We start from the raw sequence: 10,980 nt of genomic DNA on the forward strand, positions 1-10,980 counted from the left end.
ATAGAAATTGTATTGAGTAGAAACATGTACTCAGTAATTTACTATGTACTGAGAGTAAGCAATATATATCTACCCAAATTCACAAATATATTTGCATGAAAAATAAATAAATACGTTTTACATACATACGCATGTGTACTTCTTACGTATTTCTTAAAAAACAAAAACCAGTAAGGAAAGTAGTAAAGTTGGACTCGGCCGACTATGATACCCTTCACCACTTTGGGTATATTCAACAGATGAATCCTAACAGACGTCGCATTTTTGCTGCACCATTTGCATTAAATCGGACGAAAATATATATGGGAGCTATATCTAAATCCGAACCGATTTTCAGGAAACTTAACACACATGATTCTGGACCTAATTCATTACGCTGAGCCAAATTTAGTGCAAATCGAGAGATATATAGGGACTTTTGTACACAATTTACCTTAAATCGGACGGAAATATATATGAGATCTATATCTAAATCTAGATCTATATCAGTCTAGACCTAATTTGTTACGCTGTGCCAACTCAAAAAGTGATTCTATGTATATTCTCAAAAGGAACTATGTGTTCTATCGTTACCTTTAGCTTGTCACAAACATATGCACAAAGACATAATAACCTGTACCACAGTGTGGTGAAGGGTATAAAAAGAATTTGGTTCAAGAACCTCAAAATACCGAAATTTGGGGGGTACCCTTATATGGGGGCTACCAGAAAAAATTGACCAATATTTACAATTTATAGTGGAGAGACTAGACGTACAAAATTATAGTCAATTCGGTCGAAAATACGATCAGAACCCCCAAAATACCAAAAATTTGGGGGTACCGTTATATGGTGACTACCAGAAAAACTGGACCTATATTTATAATTTTTAGTAGAGTAATTTGGTACCCATTAAGAACCCAATGTACAAAATTTCAGAGAATTCAGTTATAAAACGAGCCCAATAACCCGAAAATACCGAAAATTGGGGGTACCGTTATATAGGGGCTTTCCGAAAAAATTGACCTTTAAATATAATTTTTGGTAGGGAGATTTGCTACCCAATAAGAATACGAAGTACCAAATTTCAGCGAATTCGGTTGAAAAATGCGATCAAACCCCCAAAATACCGAAAATTGGGGTAATCGTATATGGGGGCTATCCGATAAAATGGACCTTTATTTATAATTTTTGGTAGGGAGATTTGCTACCCAATAAGAACACAAAGTACCAAATTTCAGCTAATTCAGTTAAAAAACGCGCTCAAGAACCTTAAAATACCGAAAATTTGGGGGTACCCTTATATGGAGGCTATCCGAAAAAGTTTACCTTTATTTATAATTTTTGGTAGGGAGATTTGCTACCCAATAAGAACACAAAGTACCAAATTTCAGCGAATTCGGTCGAAAATGCGATCAAAACCCCCAAAATAGCGAAAATTGGGGGTAATCTTATATGGGGACTATCCGAAAAAATTTACCTTTATTTATAATTTTTGGTAGGGAGATTTGCTACCCAATAAGAACTCAAAGTACCAAATTTCAGCGAATTCAGTTAAAAAACGCGCTCAAGAACCTCAAAATACCGACAGTTTGGGGGTACCCTAATATGGGAGCTATGCCTAAACGTGGACCGATTTTCTCCAATTTCAATAGGGTTCGTCCTTGGGCCAATTAACTGACCTGTGCCAAATTTCATCCAAATCGGATCATAAATGCGACCTGTACTTTGTTAACAAAAATACATGGACGGACAGACGGACATGCATAAATCGACTCAAAAAGTGATTCTATGCATATTCTCAAAAGGAACCATTTCTCGATCTCGATTATTTTTGCCTGTTACAAACATATGCACAAAGACATAATACCCTGTACCACAGTGTGGTGAAGGGTACAAAAACAAATTGTGTATATAGCCACAAATGTATACAAATTGGTTGTGCATTGCCATAACCGTAAATAATAAATTTGAAAAATTTTTTCTAAAGATATTAGTTTTTTGTTCTCATTGTTACCATGATGGAAGGACTTATTAAACCCTTCACCACACTGTGGTACAGGGTATTATGCCTTTGTGCATATGTTTGTAACAGGCAAAAATATTTGAGATATACCCATAGTTCCTTTTGAGAATATGCATAGAATCACTTTCTGGTTTGATTTATGCATGTCCGTCTGTCCGTCCATGTAGTTTTGTGAACAAAGTACAGGTGGCATTTATGATCCGATTTGGATGAAATTTGGCACATGTCACTTATTTGGCCCAAAGACGAAACCTATTGAAATTGGGAAAAATCGGTTCAGATTTAGATATAGCTCACATATATAATTTCGTCCGATTTAATGTAAATGGGATACCAAAGTCTCTATATATCTTTCGATATGCACGAAATTTGGTATAACCTACTGAATTAGGTCTAGAATGATGTGTGCTAAATTTCGTGAAAATCGGTTTAGATTTACAAATAGCTCCCACATATAGCTTCGCCCGATTTCAGGTAAATGGTGCACCAAAGTCCCTGAAAATCATTTGATTTGCAAGAGATGTCGCATAGCGTACTGAATTAAGTCTAGAATGATGTGTGCTAAGTTTCGTGAAAATCGGTTCAGATTTAGATATAGCGTCCATACATAGTTTCGTCCGATTTTAGGTAAATGCTGCACCAAAGTCTCTGAAAATCATTCGATTTGCACGAATTTTGGCATAGCGTATTGAATTAAGTCTAGAATGATGTGTACACCTCCTATATATATGTTCGTCTGATTTTAAGTAAATTGTGCACTAAAGATCCACAACTAGGCCGATTGACACAACGTACTGAAATTAATATAAATTAATTTCTGACAAGTTTGCTTCAAATCGGTTCAGATATAGATATATCGTAGCTAATATATATTATTTCGACTTATTTATGTTAATTGTACACCAAATAATCAACAGGTGTCTGATTGAGATTAAATTTTAAACAGTGCAGCATACCGAATGGCGTGTGTCAAGTTTGCTTTAAATCGATTTACACAAATCGGTCCCACTGTGCGCAAACGACTCTAAACTTGCCCAAATGAAATGAAATTTAGCATAGGTTCCAGAAAGACATAAAAATCACATATTTAAGTTCGTTCAATTTCATGTCAAAATTCCTTCAATGGACCCAAAATGGAGAAGGGTATCATATAGTCGGCACAGTCCGACTTTACTACTTTCCTTACTGGTTTGTTTATTAATTTTGTTCAGAACGGATTGTAAAGAAAACATACTGATATAAACATAACCACTTCGATTACACTAACTTTCTTGGAATAATCGGCAGTAAAAGTATATCGATTAAAATGAAGCTTAGCAAATGTTTCTCTCTAACTATTTGTGTAGGTCATTAACATGACATGAATGAAATCGTATGATCTTAAATGTGTGATCTATATCTGTATGTGAACCGATTTCAATAATGCATATTTCATATGCATATTTCTCTTCAATCTATTTAAAATTTCAAGTCAATCAATAAGACTTGGTGACTTTGGGGTACCATTATTATGCAATAGAGCAAAACTGTAGTTTAAATTTGGACTGGATTTAATGCAAACTAAATACACTGTGCAAAATTTTCTCACAGTCTACAAAATTTTGTGTATTGTTGGTATTTCACTTAGATGAAATCGGCTGAACATATAAATTTCTGCTATAAATCTGAACCGTGTTGATCAAAATCATCACACAAGATTTTATTCTTAATTCGTTACCATATGGAAACCAGTAAGGAAAGTAGTAAAGTCGGGCTGGGCCGACTATATGATACCCTTCACCACTATAAAATTTTAATATAAGTTCATATTATTACATTGTCCTTAAGTAAGTTCATGTTTGGACGCAACTCCTATTTCGAGTATTTAGATAGCGGTAACGTTTTTTTCCAGGTGTTATGGCTCTTTGTAATTATTTTAGAATATTCGGCATTTTAATGCTATTCAACAGACACACGATATGTACCCATAGCTACTTTTGAGCATTTAAGTGGAATGCGATTCAGAGTTGATATCTACCGGTCCTATGCACATTGTAAACAAGCAATTATTGTAATTTTAATGCGCTTCGACATACTGCGGACAAACATACGATATTGATCCATAGTTACTTTTGAGGATATAATTGGAGTTTCACTCATTCTGAGTTGATTTATTCCGGCAGATCTGTCCTATGCACATTGCAATTATTATTCAATCGCGATGAAATTGTTTCATCTTAATCTCTTGGAACTAGAAATTGAAAATTGATTTAGAATTGGATTCTTTGGATATAGCTCCCATAAATATTAATTTCATGGTAGTTGTACGATTGAGACACTTTTTATACCCTTCACCACACTGTGGTACAAGGTATTATGTCTTTGTGCATATGTTTGTAACAGGCAAAAATAATCGAGATAGACCCATGGTTCCTTTTGAGAATATGCATAGAATTACTTTCTGAGTCGATTTATGCATGTCCGTCCGTCCGTCTGTCCGTCTGTAGATGTTAAATTGTAAACAAAGTACAGGTCGCATTTATGATCCGAATTGGATGAAATTTGGCACAGCTCATTAATTTAGCCCAAGGACGAGCCCTATTGAAATTGGCAAATTTAGATATAGTTCCCATATATATTTTCGTACGATTTAATTAAACGGTCCCTATATATCTTTCGATTTGCACGAAAATTGGCCAGCGTAATGAATTAGGTCTAGAATGATGTGTGTAAAATTTCATAAAAATCGGTTCAGATTTAGATATAGCTCCCATATATATTTTCATCCGATTTAAGGTAATTGGTGTACCAAAGACCCTATATATCTTTCGATTTGCACGAAATTGGGCATAGCGTACTGACATTTGGGTCTGTAATAATTTGTGCTAAGTTTCATGAAAATCGGTTCAGATTTAGATATATTCATGAAAATCGGTTCAGATTTAGATATAGCTCCCATATATATTTTCGACCGATTGTAGGTAATTGGTGCACCAAAGGCCCTGGAAATCTTTTCATTTGCACGAATTTTGGCATAGCGTTCTGAATTAAGTCTAGAACGATGTTGCAAAGTTTCGTGATGAGGATCAGTGGCGTGATCCGATATTATAGTCTTCCCTGCCTTACCCCTCGGCAATCAATGCCATATATTCCCCACTAATAAATAGTTCTTTTTTATAAAAACAAAATACAAATGGTATCCCAAATAAACCGCCAACACTACTGAAGTACTGAATTAAGTCTAAAATGATGTTGATAAGCTGCGTGAAAAGATCCATAGCTTGGCCGAATTACACAACGTACTGAAATAATATAAATTAATCTCTGGCAAATTTTCCCTGAAATCGATATATAACAGATAAAAATATATAACAAAAACGCGTCGTCTGTTGGGATACATATGTAGAATATACCCAAAGTGGTGAAGGGTATCATATAGTCGGCCCAGCCCGACTTTACTACTTTCCTTACTGGTTTCCATATGGTAACGAATTAAGAATAAAATCTTGTGTGATGATTTTGATCAACACGGTTCAGATTTATAGCAGAAATTTATATGTTCAGTCGATTTCATCTAAGTGAAATACCAACAATACACAAAATTTTGTAGACTGTGCACAGTGTATTTAGTTTGCATTAAATCCAGTCCAAATTTAAACTACAGTTTTGCTCTATTGCATAATAATGGTACCCCAAAGTCACCAAGTCTTAATGATTGACTTGAAATTTTAAATAGATTGAAGAGAAATATGCATATTGATTTATTGAAATCGGTTCACATACAGATATAGATCACACATTTAAGATCATACGATTTCATTCATGTCATGTTAATGACCTACACAAATAGTTAGAGAGAAACATTTGCTAAGCTTCATTTTAATCGACATACTTTTACTGCCGATTATTCCAAGAAAGTTAGTGTAATCGAAGTGGTGATGTTTATATCAGTATGTTTTCTTTACAATCCCTTCTGAACAAAATTAATAAACAAACCAGTAAGGAAAGTAGTAAAGTCGGACTGTGCCGACTATATGATACCCTTCTCCATTTTGGGTCCATTGAAGGAATTTTGACATGAAATTGAACGAACTTAAATATGTGATTTTTATGTCTTTCTGGAACCTACGCTAAATTTCATTTCATTTGGGCAAGTTTAGAGTCGTTTGCGCACAGTGGGACCGATTTGTGTAAATCGATTTAAAGCAAACTTGACACACGCCATTCGGTATGCTGCACTGTTTAAAATTTAATCTCAATCAGACACCTGTTGATTATTTGGTGTACAATTAACATAAATAAGTCGAAATAATATATATTAGCTACGATATATCTATATCTGAACCGATTTGAAGCAAACTTGTCAGAAATTAATTTATATTAATTTCAGTACGTTGTGTCAATCGGCCTAGTTGTGGATCTTTAGTGCACAATTTACTTAAAATCAGACGAACATATATATAGGAGGTGTACACATCATTCTAGACTTAATTCAATACGCTATGCCAAAATTCGTGCAAATCGAATGATTTTCAGAGACTTTGGTGCACCATTTACCTAAAATCGGACGAAACTATGTATGGACGCTATATTTAAATCTGAACCGATTTTCACGAAACTTAGCACACATCATTCTAGACTTAATTCAGTACGCTATGCCAAATTTCGTGCAAATCGAAAGATATACAGGGACATTGGTGCACCATTTACCTGAAATCGGACGAACATATATATAGGAGCTATATCTAAATCTGGACAGATTTTCACGAAATTTAGCACACATCATTCTAGGCTTAATTCAGTAGGTTATACCAAATTTCGTGCATATCGAAAGATATATAGAGACTTTGGTATCCCATTTACATTAAATCGGACGAAATTATATATGTGAGCTATATCTAAATCTGAACCGATTTTTCCCAATTTCAATAGGTTTCGTCTTTGGGCCAAATAAGTGACATGTGCCAAATTTCATCCAAATCGGATCATAAATGCCACCTGTACTTTGTTCACAAAACTACATGGACGGACAGACGGACATGCATAAATCAAACCAGAAAGTGATTCTATGCATATTCTCAAAAGGAACTATGGGTATATCTCAAATATTTTTGCCTGTTACAAACATATGCACAAAGGCATAATACCCTGTACCACAGTGTGGTGAAGGGTTTAATAAGTCCTTCCATCATGGTAACAATGAGAACAAAAAACTAATATCTTTAGAAAAAATTTTTCAAATTTATTATTTACGGTTATGGCAATGCACAACCAATTTGTATACATTTGTGGCTATATACACAATTTGTTTTTGTACCCTTCACCACACTGTGGTACAGGGTATTATGTCTTTGTGCATATGTTTGTAACAGGCAAAAATAATCGAGATCGAGAAATGGTTCCTTTTGAGAATATGCATAGAATCACTTTTTGAGTCCGATTTATGCATGTCCGTCTGTCCGTCCATGTATTTTTGTTAACAAAGTACAGGTCGCATTTATGATCCGATTTGGATGAAATTTGGCACAGGTCAGTTAATTGGCCCAAGGACGAACCCTATTGAAATTGGAGAAAATCGGTCCACGTTTAGGCATAGCTCCCATATTAGGGTACCCCCAAACTGTCGGTATTTTGAGGTTCTTGAGCGCGTTTTTTAACTGAATTCGCTGAAATTTGGTACTTTGAGTTCTTATTGGGTAGCAAATCTCCCTACCAAAAATTATAAATAAAGGTAAATTTTTTCGGATAGTCCCCATATAAGATTACCCCCAATTTTCGCTATTTTGGGGGTTTTGATCGCATTTTCGACCGAATTCGCTGAAATTTGGTACTTTGTGTTCTTATTGGGTAGCAAATCTCCCTACCAAAAATTATAAATAAAGGTAAACTTTTTCGGATAGCCTCCATATAAGGGTACCCCCAAATTTTCGGTATTTTAAGGTTCTTGAGCGCGTTTTTTAACTGAATTAGCTGAAATTTGGTACTTTGTGTTCTTATTGGGTAGCAAATCTCCCTACCAAAAATTATAAATAAAGGTCCATTTTATCGGATAGCCCCCATATACGATTACCCCAATTTTCGGTATTTTGGGGGTTTGATCGCATTTTTCAACCGAATTCGCTGAAATTTGGTACTTCGTATTCTTATTGGGTAGCAAATCTCCCTACCAAAAATTATATTTAAAGGTCAATTTTTTCGGAAAGCCCCTATATAACGGTACCCCCAATTTTCGGTATTTTCGGGTTATTGGGCTCGTTTTATAACTGAATTCTCTGAAATTTTGTACATTGGGTTCTTAATGGGTACCAAATTACTCTACTAAAAATTATAAATATAGGTCCAGTTTTTCTGGTAGTCACCATATAACGGTACCCCCAAATTTTTGGTATTTTGGGGGTTCTGATCGTATTTTTCGACCGAATTGACTATAATTTTGTACGTCGAGTCTCTCCACTATAAATTGTAAATATTGGTCAATTTTTTCTGGTAGCCCCCATATAAGGGTACCCCCCAAATTTCGGTATTTTGAGGTTCTTGAACCAAATTCTTTTTATACCCTTCACCACACTGTGGTACAGGTTATTATGTCTTTGTGCATATGTTTGTGACAAGCTAAAGGTAACGAGACAGACACATAGTTCCTTTTGAGAATATACATAGAATCACTTTTTGAGTTGGCACAGCGTAACAAATTAGGTCTAGACTGATATAGATCTAGATTTAGATATAGATCTCATATATATTTCCGTCCGATTTAAGGTAAATTGTGTACAAAAGTCCCTATATATCTCTCGATTTGCACTAAATTTGGCTCAGCGTAATGAATTAGGTCCAGAATCATGTGTGTTAAGTTTCCTGAAAATCGGTTCGGATTTAGATATAGCTCCCATATATATTTTCGTCCGATTTAATGCAAATGGTGCAGCAAAAATGCGACGTCTGTTAGGATTCATCTGTTGAATATACCCAAAGTGGTGAAGGGTATCATATAGTCGGCCCCGTCCGACTTTACTACTTTCCTTACTGGTTTTTGTTTTTTAAGAAATACGTAAGAAGTACACATGCGTATGTATGTAAAACGTATTTATTTATTTTTCATGCAAATATATTTGTGAATTTGGGTAGATATATATTGCTTACTCAAGTACATAGTAAATTACTGAGTACATGTTTCTACTCAATACAATTTCTATAGTAATACCCAAATATGTGCATCTGGTTTAATACGCAAATTACTTTTGTACCAATAGATATTTTCAATTGCTTTGTATGACAACAGTAAATTTCATAATTGGAGACAACAGGAGATTGAATTACAATATCACTATAAAAACTATTGGTATTAAGATATCAATGAATTACATTTTAGTGCACTTATTTTCATATACAAATTATAATTAAGAATATATTTTCATTGAAGAAACGTTATTTTCGGTTTTGCAGAAAATACAGATATGCTATATAATTAGGCTTTGAGTAGCGACAAACTTGGATAAATTCGATATACGTATGAAATTTAATTGTTTCATAAATAAGGCAATCTTCGTAGCTTTGGCGATTTTTTTCTGTATTGTTTGTTACTTTGAAGCCAATATATTTTTACCAAAAATTTCCAAATTCCATTCGCATATAAAATCTTAAGGATATTTTGCTATTATAACACTGGTTAAATAGCTTACGTACGTTTTGTGTTTTGTTTCACTGTCCAACATATTAAGTTTGGTATATAATTTAACCGAGGATCGTCTTAAAAACGAACAACTTGCACATCATTGATTTTATTATCAGAATTCGTGATCCGCCAACTTAATGATGACCATTTATTATCGAGTCGTCGTCGTTCGCTGCAATTAAGCTTTGCGGAAAAGTTTGATGAAGATTTAAGGGGTGACATTTTTAAAAATATTGCTAGTGCAAAAATTTAAGCAGACAAACTTACCACAATGCCGAATTTTTGGTGAATGAGGAATAGATCAACTTTATGAGAAGAAGCCAAAATTGGGCTAAACTGATGGACCATTGGCAGTGCAGTCGCAGTCATTATGAAATAATCTTTAAACATTCAAATAAAGATTTAATTTATTTTCTGAATTTTATGCGTGCCTAAAACTTTACACGGATTTAAAAAATAACTCTTTTTTATATAACATTTTAATAAAACTCTGCGTTTGTTATGGTTTTACAGAACCAGGTTTGAATGCGTGTGTTTTTATATTATTTATTTTTAATGTCGTTACAAAACAAAAATAATAATTTATTACCTTCTCTACATAATAATAAATTATTTTCGAACATGAGAAACCAATATTACCATTTCATTGATACATGGTCTGTGCGATGGTGTGTGTATGTACATATTGTTCGTTTATTACAAAACAGAAATACAATTTTTAAAATACATATTCCCTGCAAACAGCAAAAACCCAAACATGAAATTTTTAATAAATTTTCAACCTGATTTATTTGCATTTGCATTGGATAAGGTATTACGTTGTTGTGTTCACAGTTCTACTCTGTGAAAAACACTGTATAACCTTTGGCGTTGATGGCGGTAGTGTCTGTGTAAAATGTAATGCAGTAAATTACTACAAAAATCCCAACATAGTTAATTAATCTATTTAAAAAACCAATAACGAATGTAGTAAAGTCCGACGGGGCTGACTATATGATACCCTTCACCACTTTGGGTATATTCAACAGATGAACCCTAACAGACGTCGCATTTTTAAAGGATCAGTAAAATGAAATTGGATCCATAAACATGTCATTCTGCAACCGACACTAAATATTTCATTTGGTCAGATATAGAAGCTGTATATAAATCTGAACCGATTTCAGGAAACTTAACACTCATCATTCTAGACCTATTTTTTACGCTGTGCCAAATTTGTTGCAAATCGAAAGATATATAGGGACTTTGGTGCACCATTTACATTAAATCGGATGAAAATATATATGGGAGCTATATCTAAATCTGAACCGATTTTTCTCAATTT

Source organism: Musca vetustissima, unplaced genomic scaffold, assembly GCF_032173495.1.
Source record: "Musca vetustissima isolate MV318-11 ecotype Yass unplaced genomic scaffold, APGP_CSIRO_Mvet_v1 utg81133, whole genome shotgun sequence".
Taxonomy (NCBI): Eukaryota; Metazoa; Arthropoda; class Insecta; order Diptera; family Muscidae; genus Musca; species Musca vetustissima.